This window comes from Nipponia nippon, unplaced genomic scaffold (assembly GCF_047370975.1).
Source record: "Nipponia nippon isolate SJK-2023a ecotype South Korea unplaced genomic scaffold, ASM4737097v1 scaffold_3, whole genome shotgun sequence".
NCBI classification, from domain to species: Eukaryota; Metazoa; Chordata; class Aves; order Pelecaniformes; family Threskiornithidae; genus Nipponia; species Nipponia nippon.
Genome location: NW_028262347.1, coordinates 42,349,583 through 42,361,987, shown reverse-complemented (window position 1 = coordinate 42,361,987; position 12,405 = coordinate 42,349,583). Strand labels below are relative to the sequence as shown.

At 43.1% G+C, this 12,405-nt stretch overlaps 1 protein-coding gene across 12 annotated transcripts in view; it reads left to right on the top strand.

The window, feature by feature from the left end:
- The first annotated feature begins 11,687 nt into the window (after window positions 1-11,687).
- KCNC2 (potassium voltage-gated channel subfamily C member 2) overlaps window positions 11,688-12,405 on the top strand; it is a 104,645-nt gene continuing 103,927 nt past the window's right edge. For all 12 annotated transcript variants that reach the window (XM_087766249.1, XM_087766246.1, XM_087766241.1 and 9 more), the window contains exon 1: window positions 11,688-12,355. The gene's annotated coding sequence lies outside the window, so the exon portion shown is untranslated. The remainder of the gene's footprint in view (window positions 12,356-12,405) is intronic.

Below are 12,405 nucleotides of genomic sequence, written 5' to 3'. Positions count from 1 at the left end.
TTGTTCATTCATATCTTTTGACTCTTCCCTCTGGAAGGCCAGCCGTGAAGAAAAGTCTACCTAGTAGTATAGGTCAGTGTAAATACTCTTCCTTCACATACAGTCAGAAAAAAACAGTCTGGAAGAGATTTCACAAGGTTGTCTACTCCATTATCCTATATTATCTGGAAAAAATAGTGTGCTGCCTTCTCATCTGTGATGGAGACTTCACCATATTCCAGGTAATCTGTTCTATTGCTTCACTACACTTCGTATTAGAATAAGCTCCCTACTGATTAACCTGAATCTTTCTTGTTACAGTTTAAGCTGATTACTGTTTCTGCTATCCCATCCTTTCCTTGTGCAACAGCTTTGAAAACTATTACTACCTCCCCTTTGATCTGAAGTCTGCTAAATATGACTGTTTAGGAAAATTACATTAACTGGAGATGTTTAGTCCATTCTCATTATTCTCCCTTAAGTGCCATTTGGTGCCCTCTTTGGGCTGAATGTGATGCCCTACGCTAGGCACGCTGCTCTGGTTAAAGTCTGGCCAGCGAGGTACTTGTCTTACAGATTTCATTTGTCAGTGTGCTTCTCTCTTCCCCCCTCTCTCTCTCTCTCCCCCTCCCTTTTTTATTTTTTTTTTGGCAACCACCTGATGTTATTAAGTATTGCTGAGGTTGTCATGAGTTTTAACCCACAAATTTTCTTCTCAAGAGCTGCTTTTTCTTGCATCATTTCCCTTGAGGAACAGTGAAGTTCTGCCACGCTATGAGACATGGGGAGATATTTCTGCTGGAAAACCTGGCCTTGAGTCTCAGTTGCATGGGAGCTTTGTGCTTACATTCCTTTTCAGACAGCTAACGTGCTCTCATCAGCTTTATCTGAGACTAGCAGTGTTATTTCTCCTTCCTAGTTTTGCTTTGTAGGGTATATGTCAGTGAAATCCATAGCATCAACATGGAATCATATAATGGAAAATAAAGACAACCCAAACAATGATATATATATATTTATTTACTTTTTTTTTTTTTTTTAGGAACAGGGTGATGGTAAAGAGAAGCTGAACCAAAATGTAAGGTGTTTAACAGCAGCTCTTTTCAGACACTGTACTTGAATGGTCCCTTATGCAATTTATAAATACAATGTAATATAATAATGTATGCAGGTATTTATTAGAATAGGTTTTATCATTGCTCATTTTTGATGTCATATGGAAAATCTTTTGTCTCAGCTGAAACATCTCTTTACTAGATTTTGCTATGCGTACTAATCCCTGCTACTGTCTGATGCATAGAAATGCAGGTAGACCACCTTCAGTCTACAGTCACTTTACTGTAATTCCCAAGCCAAACCTAGCTTCTCTTCAACAATGTTCAAGATGTAGGATTTCTATTATTTCCTGCTGCTCTGGTTATTCCTTTTTTTTTTTTTTTTTAATTTAAATTAGGCTGTCTCTAACCTGGTGAACTGAAAGGTTTTGTTCAGTGAACACTGTTACCAGGTGAGATTTTTCTTCAGCCCCCCTGTTAACTTACTACTGTATTAACTGCTGCAGTGCCTTCCCCTGCTTCCCGGTGAATTAACTGCTATGAATAATACATAAAATTATGAACCACCTTTCACTCTGAAGGATCAGACCACAAGGTTGCTTTAGGCACTAGTCAGGATTATGTGAAGATTACTAACTTGTTAGTATTACCTTTTTGGCTTAATTGCATTTTTCTCTCACTAAAGTGAAAGGAGTAGTAAAAACAGTAGCCGTATTAGTTGCAAATAATCATGGACTTCAAACTGTTCCTTTGCACTTTTACTTCAAAGACAGTCTTTTTGACAGCTTGCTAAATTGACTTGTGCTCTTGGGCTGTAGAGAGTATTTGACGGCAGCAGTTAATGTAGACTGTGCATTCATCACTCATATTTATGAGCAGTTTAAAGGTGGAAAAAGATGGTTCTGACACTTAAAAGAGCAACCTAGAAAGATAACAACATAGCAATGCTCAGTTTAGACTGAGTTTTAATTGCTAGTTCCTAATATCTATCCTGATAGAAAATGTTCAGAAGCATCAAACAAAAACTGGCATGGTAGATGTCAATTTAGTAATCTAATAAAATGTAACTGGAGGCTGGTGACATGTCTTTGTGCTACTGGAAGTGCCTTATGTCAATTCTGTACGGTGAAGCTGAATGTCCTGTTGCCAAAACAGGACGTGGCAATGCTCTTCCTTTGGGAGAGACGATTGACAGGAGGCCTTTTTGCCCATCTGTATTCTTGAATGTGTTGTGCCCCAGGGAAGGGCTGGGTGGCTGTAGGGTATGAGCTGGCGCATGGAACCTCCTAAGCAATTTTTGAAGTTAATATTAAAAGCCTAAGCCAAGGAGTTATTAAAAAATGTAAATGAACCTGATAAGTAGTGGCGCTTTTTTTCCAAGATTAGTGTAATATTCACATTAATTATGATACTGCTAGATTTTAAACTAGAGATTCCTTTCCTGGAGAAGGGGTAGCAATCTTTCAGTCACAGCAGTGGGAGAAGGTTAAAGGTACATTTAAGATGGCAGCTCTGTTCTCAGAGCATCTCTTTTTGCATTTTGATTTCCATTGTGCTTCTCCTTTTCATGCTGACACTTTTTGAGCTGGGACGTATGTCAGTTACCGTTTCGTTAATGTGTTTTCTAGCTTTGAAGCACCTAAAAACTAACTGAGCCACGGGCTGAGCGAGACACTATGTAAATGATTACTTTGGGATACAATCCGTGCCTCAGAAAATGTAAAATCTGAGTTGGAAAAGGTATAATAGAAGAGATGAAGATAGGAGACAGAGTAGTATGTTAATTGTACAAGCAGCTAACATTTAATGTAATAACAAACATCTCAGGTTGCCTCTTGCTTAACAAATGAAAGTGATAATTTGTAAAATGAAAAGATTATTGAAAAGTCAGAGCAAATCTTCATCTCTGCATTGGTTAAGCAGGAACACTAAAGTAGAGCTCTAGATAGGTAGGGGTTTAAAATATTATGAGGATTTTCTTTGTTTAGGCAACTCCCAAATAGAAGATCTTTAGAATCCATTCTTTTTTAGAAAGGTCCCTTGAATCTCCCATGTGATACTTCTTGACCACAGAAGGTTTTAAAAAAAATAATTATTACATGATATGGGAGTGCTTCTTCCATTTTGACAGTCAACATTTACTAAAAAATATAATAGGGAAGATTTTGTTGTTGTTTTTGTGTGTGTATTGTTGTTGTTAACCTCCATCTTGGGAAAAAGCAGATGAGAACGTGAGTGGAGCAAAGTGGCAGTAAGGGACTTCCTCGTGCATGCCTTGCCAGAGGCTGTCTGGCATACTGAAATGGCTTTCCTTGCTACAGCAATGGCAGATTGATTTCTGTCTCTCTGCCAGTCCTGCTAACTGCCAAATTGCAAGCTATGTAGAAGGGTGTAGGTTACAAAACTGACACCCTGAATTCCCACCAGAGGCTGCCAGTAAGCTCGTACCCACGCTGCGGCATGCACACTGTGATCTTGACGTGAAAATATCTTCTTAAGAGGGCTATAAAACTCTCAGGTCATTTTAGCCTGCATGCTTTCAAGGTGTAGGGGGATGAAGAAGGTGTTACAGCAACCCAATCTCAAGAAACAGAGCCACGAGTGGTTGTGGCAAGGTCTTGGTTAGTCACTGGCAGGAGTGTGCTGCTTAACTTTAGGCAGCTGTTTTAGGCACCTCTGTTGTGCTGCTACAGTCTTTAGGCTGTCTGCTCATTCTGCAGAAAAAGCAGGGTCTTCCAGACCTTTAAAGGCATGTGTCTTTCTCTTGTTGAATACGTAAGAGCTTAGGTAAATTATCATAGCTAAACTGACTAGCAAAAGTTAGGAGGGTGTTCACTCTTCCTATGGGACACAGGTGTTAAAAATCGATCCCTACTGTAGTTTCTGTGGTTTGGCAGATCAGATCAGTCCAAGACTGAACAACTGTCTCTGTTCTGAGTTCCTGCTGTAAGAGGTATGCAAGGCCTTAGACTAGACTGCTGATGCCCCAACGTCCCCATTCCAGATGCCTCTCTCCACAGTTCCATTGACACCCCACCTGCGCAGAACAGGTACGTGGCCAGGGGTTGATGTCTTGTTGGCTGTGTTGTACCTGCCTTCCCCGACCCAGGTGGTGTGCTCAGTGAGGGTGCCCCTTAGCAGCATCTGCAGCAACAGCAGCCCCAAGCCCACACCTTCCCCCTGTTGCTCCAAACTAGCCCTTTTTTTCCTTTAAGGAAGATATAGAGCAACTAGAGCACTGCAGTTCAAAACATATAGGGAAAAGACCTCAAGGGTATCAATCGTTGCTGAAATGTTTACAAGATTAGCGTGGACATGGCATGCTCTTTGACAGCTAAGTGTAACAGTCAATGTGACCAATGCAGTTTTACTGTGCGCTTAAGTATATAAGCTGACTTGTTCAAAGATGCAGAGACTCAAGAAACCAACTCACAGTTTTACAACCTCATATTGTTTTCCTTATAGTGACACGGGCTACTAACTGAGAGTTAGTTAGGCTGTTTCTGCCAACACTTCTCTACCTCAGCATGACCTTGCACAGCTCTTTAAGGCTCACTGGCACCTTGCCTCGGAGGAGGCAATGCTGACGATGCTGCCCGCGATGGATCTGGTATTTCCCATCTGGCTCTCCCCTGGCAGGTAGGGTAACGGTTCGGTTTACAGGTTATAGCAGAAATCTGTGCCAGCACCTCTAACTTTTGCAAGCAAGACTAAAGCACAAGCAGAGGAGATGCAGTGTTTATCTCTTGAGAATACTGTTCTGTTTCCATGGCAGTAGACAGCTCAGTCCAGATTTGGGCAATCTTGTCTGCAAAGTAGCATGAAAAAAATTAGGAGAGGAAAAACTTGACTGCAGCTGAATGGAGGCAGTCAAAATTAATCAAGCTTGCATACACTGAGATTGGGTCTGCTATATGAGACTGCAGACACTATGAAGAAACGTCTTTGCTTTCTGTGTAGCTAAGGTATCCGATTTAAAATCTGCCTGCCTCGGTCAGTGAGACTTTGTGGAAGACTTCTGCCACTTGCACTCTGGGAGTATCCTTTCTGACAGGTAAACTATAACTACTCACAGTGGGAAGACAAAACCATTGCAAAACATAATTATTAAACTTTGAGTCAATTGTAGAGAATGAACTATTGTTACAAAATCTCTTCTGTACACTGATAGAGTAATCAATTAAATGGCTGTTGCTTCAGAGGTGCCTCAAAGATCACCAGTGCAAATATCTTCAGAAGACAGCCTGTTAAAGCAGACCCCTTGCCTTCTTGCCAGTACATGTATTATGGTGTCTTACTAAAAATTAATGAAAATAATGGAGTTTGTTAGTCACAGAAAGTAGGAAAATGATAGATGAGGTAGGTTTCCAGTTAAACTTTGGTGGAACGCAGAAACTAGGTGGAACAATGCCAGTCATCTCAAAACCCTTGTAGTCCTTTTAGTGTGCTTTCATTGATTTTGATGGCATGTGAGGGAGGGTTTGCTGACTTCCTCAAATAAATCACCATCATATGTGGGTTATGTACCAGATTTGAACTGATTTTAGAAGAGCAGTAAAAGCTAGCATTAAGTGAAACATAAAACTGCTTCCAGAAAATTTTATTAAGTGGACCTATTCTTTTAAAAACACAGACTAGCTGTTCAATAACAGTTTGAATATTGATTGCGGTAGTAGATACAGTGTGTGCTGGATGATAGATAATATAATTTACCAAAATAAAAATGTAGAAGTCTCTTCCCCCTCCCAGGAGTCAAATTATGTCCAACTTGATTTGATCACTTCAGAGACTTAGAAACTAAAGATTGCTTTAAGTTTCTTTGTAAGGTTGTTTAGTGGTACTTGTGCAGTGCCCCTGTAAATTAGCTGTTTCTTAGTACAGTCTTTGCCAATGAAATGAAAATGACATATATTTCAGAGCAAAGTATGTTATAGATCTGGGTTTTTTTGTTGTGTTTTGTTTTTTTTTTTCTTTTCTGAACAGACTGCTAAAATAGATAATAAGGCACTTCTGTTTAGACAGATTTAGTTCTTTCAGGGCACGCTTTTCTGTAGCTGAAGAAAACTATTTGTCCTGCATCTTCTAGGTGATTGTCGATTATTTATATTGTGGGAGTGCTTAAGACTTGCAACAAGATGAGGCCCTCATTATGCTGACACAAAGTTTTATTATTGATGTGTTGCTCAAAATCTTCAGTCAAAATGAACGAGATGGATAAAGGATAGAAAATTGCAGAAATATTGTGAATAGCATTTCCCAAAAATGTTCATGAGGCTTGTGTTCTTGTGCCGGGAAGCAGAAGCAAGGTGAGCGGAGGCTAGCTCGTCTCTGCAGGCTCAGCCAGCCATGCTGTAAGAGAAGATACGTGGCTTGGGCATTTCCCCATTTTTCCATCTCTCCGCACTTTCTGATTACAAATGGAAAGATTTACCCCTTTTGAATGATGGAAGCCTGTACCCAAGAGCTGTAACTAGTTTGGAGGCACTGCATTCATTTCCCTGTACCTCAGGACTCTGTATGTTTGACTAGGTCATTCAAAGACCTTTTTTTCAGTCTCTGTAAGTATATAGAGCACCTGGAAGAAGCTCAGTCCATGTATTTACATTCTACTTGAACTAGAGAGTAAACGCCTGTTGAGGAGCTCGGTACCGTTCTCACTGTTTAGTCTTCTTCACAAAGCCCCTATCTTGCTGGCAGGTGACAGTCCCTCAGAAGTGGCATCACGTGCTGGCTAGATATGAATAAGAAAGACACATCACTGACCTTTAACTGGAATTGAAGCAAATTTTCAGGATAGATCAAAAATTCATTCCAACTATTTCAGCATTGGGCACTAAAAAATGTAAGTATGGAAAGAGCCTGAGGCAATGCCTCCTTTTATAAGCGGAATGTAATATCCTATATCTCTTGAAAAAATAAATGTGAATCAGCATTGACAAGGCTACTTGAATTACAGCAGAAACAGGTGAATAATCCTTCTTTCCACCATCTTGCATTGCTAATACCTCTGGCATTAGTAATTGGGGGGAGCCAAAGGGCATTCATTTAATGAATGAAAAAGGCAGTGGTTAGGTTCTGGGGTGGCTGACGTTTGGGCAAAGGGCGTGTGGGATCCACTCCTGATTTAGAGGAACAGTGGAATCGAAAGCAGAGGGTGATGGTTTCTAAGGGATTAGCCCCCTGTGAGAGCAGGTGCTTTGGGTCTGGGAGTTTATGAGGCTGGGTGGAGGAGGTGATTGATTGGAACGGCTCCACTTGCATTATATGTGTGTTCTTGTAGCATCGCGGGCAAAACAGTTGGGGAAATTTCACTTTATTTATTTTAACCACACAGGAGGCAAGCGCCGGGGCTTCTGGCTGGCTGAGGCTCTGGAGGGCAGGGAGCTGCTCACAGTGGGGCAGAGCCAGATGGAAATGGATGGGACCAGCACTGGGCAGCTCACAGTCACCTCCCTGCAGGCACCCTGCAGTCCCACTGCCCAAACCTTGCTGTTTGCACCCAATATGCTTAGTCAATATGATTGCATGTGAAGGAATGTGTTTTGCCGCAGAGGCAATGCTAAGCAGGTTGCTGAATTTGCACATGCCAGTGCTAAGGAGAGCTTTGGAAAACAGGGAAGGATGGAAGGAATTTGGTAGAGGAGCAGAAAAGAGATGGTGAAGATCTCTCTGGAGGGAGATGGGACACGGAACGGGACAGGTTTGAGTTCTTCGCGGGGGGGGGGAGGGGGGGCAGAATCTGGGGACACCCCATGGAAGGAGCCCAGCTCCACTTCAGCCCCTGAAAAAAGACATGGCAGATTCCACGCTGGAACTGCCTGAACCTGGAAAGGTCAAAGAAATGGTGTAGCTTGTGGTATCGGAAGCTTGTGAAGAGGGATGTCGCTTTGAAATCTTTCGAGCACCTGTGGGAGGACTGGAGAACCGAGAAGACAATGAGAACATACAGGCTGGTGTGCTCCAGGGTCTCAACTTACAGCAGAAGGAACCATGAGGATTTCTGAGGGAAAGTGCAACAGTTTGCCTCAGAGCTGAGACAGGAGCTGTGTGTGACACAGGGCTGCAGCTGGAGTTAACACAAGGTAAAATGGGCCAGTCCCAGCTCTACAGAGACATTGCTTCACTCTCCCCTTCCCAACACCTCTTTCTTTTGAAAAGAGAAACTCAAAGCCTATTTTAATGTACGTAAAACTGTACACTTTATCATCCCCTCCCCACTGCCAGGGAAGGTAATGACTTAACCATATAGCATGGGTTGTGCTGTGGATTACTAATTAGGCAATGCAATTAGTGCTCACCTGTTTTTTCTACTGTGTCCTGTATGCTCTCAGGAGACCTCAATATTGGGTTCTCTAGTTTTTCTTTCCTTGATAAATATGATGTATAAGGAACTTCTCCAGTTTTTCATTTTTTTATGAGATACCACATTCCCCAGAATTTCACAAAGAACTGAAGATCTGGGCTGGGGGAAGGCTGATGAAGCACACCTGTGTGTACGCAGCACCTCATATAGGGGACTCCGGCCTGCTACTGTGGGACTAACAGTAGACTGATTTCATGACAGCTTTCAAATTTTGTCCATCTGTCTTGTCCAATCTTAGTTTTATTTATATTTTTCTACAGTAAGACCTCTTTTCACCAATTCTGTGTTATTGATCAAACCGAGCTTGTATTTCAACTGCATTAACTAAAAATGCAATTGTGCTTTGGAATTTAAAAATAATGACAACTTTTGGCTGGCTTTGTTTCCAGCCTTGTCCAATTTAACTACACCATCGCTCCTTACAGTTGTATTTCACAGACACTTAATTCTTTTTTTGCAATTTCAGAGTAGAATTCTGACTTATCATCAATGTACTTCAGTATAAAGTGGCTGTCATGTTCTGCAAGATCTGTAATGAATTAGTACGTGTAATTGTAAATAGTAGAGATGATTATAAATAATAAGGGAGAACAGAAAAATACATAAAAGAAACAAGTAGAAGCTTAATAAAATGTTAATGACAGTGGATATTTAAAAAAATTAGTTCATTTACTTAATCATCAACTAAACTGGTATAAATTGATTATATTTTGGCTGTGTTGCGCTGTCTTCAATTATAATTTTCCATTATAAAATTGATTTTTTTTGTTTCCCAATTACAACATCACATGAAAAATATGAAATGGTGACCTGCACTAAAAAACTTGGTGGCTTCTGCTTCTCATGTCCTCCTCAGGAAGACAGATGGTAGCTGGGCAGGTTAACCTTCCCAGGGACACCCTAGTCAACAGGGACAGAGGTCCTCCAGAAGGTGATTCTGAGCATGACTGTAACTGGGCTATGCTGCATTTGTCCTCAAATTTGTTTTTCTTTTCCACAAGTCCTTTCTTCCATTTACTCTTTTACTGTTCGACAGCTGGTAACCCAATGACTTCGCATTGCAGTACTCAAGCTTGCAAGAAGAATGATTGCTGCTAGTAAGTAAAATGCTCATTTGGCTTGGGTTTCTGATAGTGGTCTTCACATCTGATTTTATTGCTATTAAAACAATAACATAGGACCTTTCCTTTCATAATACCTATCCAGCAGGGAAAATTGGTTGTGCGTTGCTCAGTGTCACTCAGTTCCTCAAAGAAAGCGCCAAATCCTGAGCTACAGAAATGTTTCTACTGAACTATTACATGAATATGTTTGAGCGTATATGTAAACAGTTTTTTTTTTCTTTTTTCAATTGCAGATACATTTTATGGTAAGACTCAGGACGTGCATTTCTCTCTCTTACCTATGTCTCATGCTTCCACTTTTATTGGAAGCACTGAGGAGTGCAAAAATTCAGGTCAGTCTCTTATAGGGGAAAATTAATTCATAAATGTTACTACAGTTGCCTATGTAGAACATTGTCATTCAAGAAAATGTCAGCTCGAGAAAGTCAATGTCTAATATAATTTCATCCTTTATTGAGAAGTCTACCACATGCTGAAAACACAAGGAAGAGTGACACACAGAGACATTAATAGCATTATATTTAGTAACAGACATGTTGTAGAATATGGACATTTTGACGTGACTGAAGGACTATTATATTCTGGAGGACACCATTCCTTTTCTTACTAATTGGAAAAATTATTTCTGTGGCTTATCCTTCCCCATGCAATAAAAAACCCTGTGTACTTAAGAAGTCTGGAGCATAAACAGATTTGTCCTAATACACGCCTTTTTCATGGCATTGGCACTAAGGGGTATGACTGTAAAGTTTTTGTTTATGAGATGTCATCCTTCTTAGTCTTAGGTGTCAGGTTGTTGGGTGGGTTGGGTGGGTTTTTTTGGGGCGTGGGTTTTGGGGGGGTTATGTTTGGTTTTGTTGATGGTTTGTTTTGGGTTTTTTGTTTGTGTGGTTTTCTTTTTTTTTTTTGTGGAGGGGAGTGCTTGTCTTGTAACTTGAGCACAGATGTGGGACTTGAGCAGACAGTGACAGTTCAGAGGGAAGTCCTGGTATTCTGTGATGACACAGTTTGTCTAGTGTTTTGGCAGCTACTGCCACCCCATGGTTTTCCATAATGGATGAATACTGCAGAGCTTTAATACATAGCATTTCTCCAGAAACCTCTCGTAGGTCAGAGAGAAGACAATGAATATTCATTTTGTCGTACTCCCTCCTTCTCTATCTCCCCTTTTCAGAAAAATCCCCTGTGCAAAGAAAAGCAAGTATGGCATGAGCAGCGTTGCTTTGGTTTAGGACGGGTGAGTCCTTTCCACTGGATTTACAACTATGTAATTGAATATTAATTTTGGCTCTTGGGAGTTTTCACTAACCGGTTATATCTGCTTTGGCAGGATATATTTTGCCTTTTTTTTTTAGGAACTTCAAAACGTACATCTGGAGAAAGCTTTTGAAACCCATTTCTTAAAGTTGCTGCTGCTTTGAGAGTCTGTGTTTACATCATGGATGCCACATACAGACAGATCTGGGTTAAGCACAGTGTCCTCTGAGCATCGCTTCCAGCAGGGCTTTACCCTCCCAATGCCAGCAAGTGCCCAGCCAAAGGCTCTGATGCGGAAGGGGGATGTTTCAGATACCGGTATTTCACTCATTACCCTACTTCATGCTAGGGAATACCCTTGGTGCAGAGGAAGATAATTCTTTTGAGGAAGCGGCAAGAGGGATCACCTCTCATTTTGTGCATCTTGTCTCCAGGACTGGAAGCTTCTTTCCCTTTGACCAACCCAGCTGAAACCAGGCATCAGTAAAACAGGCTGTAGAAAATAACTCAGCTGGCTTGGAGGCAGAGGCTTTTTGGCACAGGCATTGAGCTTCCTTATGCACTACTGGGGACTCTCAACTTCCATCCCCCAGCGCATGAAGCGTACCGAGTATGAAGTGTACCCGCTGCACTGTATCTGTTTTTTTCCAGCTGACATAAAAGTTGGATCCCCTCTCCTGGAGGCCTCCCTCCCCGACCCCCGGAGGCCGGGGCTCCTCCCGCTGCCGGCCCGCGCCGGAGTTGCCCCGGGGGCTCCCCGCAGCCGGGGCGCTCCTCGCCGCCGCAGTCGGCCGGCGCCGGGCGCATCCCCCGAGGCTGCGGACCCTGGGCGACCCGGGCGCTGCAGGCACAGGCCTGCCGGGCGAAGGACCCTCGCCTGGGGGGGCTGAGCAGCTCCTCTCCGCAGTCACCTGGAGCTAGGCGCTGCTTTTCCTGCATTCCTCCGAAAAAAGAGCTATTCTCAGCTCCGATCCCTTCCCGCGTGTTTTCCTTAAGTGAACCAAATTTACATGTAGCAGGAGCGGAGGTGGTGTTGCCTTTTTCGGAGTAGATGTGGTATTTGTTTTTGCTGTCGCCTCCCTCCGCCCCACGGGGCTGGGAGTGGGGGGCCGGAGGGGTGCGGAGGGACGGCGCCCCTGCCCCCGCCCCGGGGAGGAGCTTCAGCCCCAAATGAGGTGCGTTTTCACCTTTGGGTTCATCTTCCCGAAGAGGCGCTGGGATTACGGCAGCACCGGTCCCCCGAGGTGCCCCGACCCGCCGCCCATGGCTCCGGTCTCCGCCGGCGATGCTCGCTCGCAGCCCCGCTGAGGAAAGGCGGCGTCTCTCTCGTAAAATGAAGGGAGGGGGATCTGGGAGCGGGCGGCGGCAGCCGCTTTTACGCCTTTCGGAGTTGAGCATGGAGGGAGGTAAAACAGCTACCTGAAGGCGGAAAAAAAACCCAAACCCAAACCAAAACAAAAAACACAACAACAAGTAGCTCTCGCCCGGCAGAGAGGCACGGGGAGCGGCTGGGAATCGGCGTCCGCCGCCACGCACAACCGGAGCCCGCCCGAGAAGGGAGCCACTTTCTGGCAAAGGTAGCGGCGGGCTGGAAGAGGGGCTGGCGGGAGGGAGCGCGGAGAAGCCC